Below are 935 nucleotides of genomic sequence, written 5' to 3'. Positions count from 1 at the left end.
CGGAGAACTTCCAGTCCTACCTCTTGTTAAGATGTATTTTCATCTAATTTTTATAGGGAAGATATCCTTTTAGAAACATTATCCCACAACAGTTGAGATTTCTGCAGCCCCTTGTTATGAATCAGAGACCGGCACATTTCTCCTGTTCTAAATTCCAATAGCTCTTTTTTACACTTTTATTTTTTTTTAACATCTTTATTGGAGTATAATTGCTTTACAATGGCGTGTTAGTTTGTGCTGTATATCAAAGTGAATCAGCTATACATCTTTTTTATACTTTTAAAAATATATCACCTTTTGTGGAGGATTACTGGACTGAATGTCAATATTATGACATAGTATGAGTGTGTTTCGTGTTTGGTAATTGCAATCATTGTTGCTTTTGTTGTGGTCATCCATTTACAATGCTTGGTGTCAGTTTATCTCTTGTAAAAATAAAATACAGTGTGTGTGAAAAAAAAAATATGCCTAAAAAAAAAAAAGTATATGAATTTGAGAGTCTACAGTTTTAAGTAAGGGCCTACACAGTATAATAATAGCAACTTTAAATAGAATCCAGAGAATTCCCTGGTGGTCCAGTGGTTAGGACTCGGCGCTCTCACTGCCGAGGCCCCAGGTTCAATCCCTGGTCAGAGAACTAAGATCCCACAAGCCGCACGCAGTGCAGAATGAATGAATGAATGAATGAATGAATAAATAAATAAACAAAATCCAAAATCCAAGAGTCAGAGACCCCAAGAATAGGAAGGGCTGATAACAGAGATTCTTGGGGAAGCAAAGAGAGTCATTCTAGGGCATTCTGAGAGACAATAAAATAAGGTGAAGCAGTGTTGGGTGTCTGGAGCCAGGGATCCCAATCAGGGATCAAGGGTCAGGAGTGTGGAGCAACTCTCCTAGGGGAGTGATACCTTTGAACACCATCCTTGAGGTGGAGA

The 935-nt window shown here is 38.1% G+C and overlaps 1 non-coding gene across 1 annotated transcript; it reads left to right on the top strand.

Annotated features, from left to right (window-relative positions):
• Window positions 1-564: 564 nt before the first annotated feature.
• On the top strand, window positions 565-637 carry TRNAE-CUC (transfer RNA glutamic acid (anticodon CUC)). The gene has a single exon. It is a non-coding gene; the product is annotated as a tRNA-Glu (tRNA).
• The last annotated feature ends 298 nt before the right edge of the window (window positions 638-935 follow it).

The sequence above is a fragment of the Eschrichtius robustus genome, chromosome 16 (genome assembly GCF_028021215.1).
Source record: "Eschrichtius robustus isolate mEscRob2 chromosome 16, mEscRob2.pri, whole genome shotgun sequence".
In the NCBI taxonomy this organism is placed as follows: domain Eukaryota; kingdom Metazoa; phylum Chordata; class Mammalia; order Artiodactyla; family Eschrichtiidae; genus Eschrichtius; species Eschrichtius robustus.
Note: the sequence above shows the minus strand (reverse complement) of the source record. Positions and strands in the feature narration are given on the sequence as shown.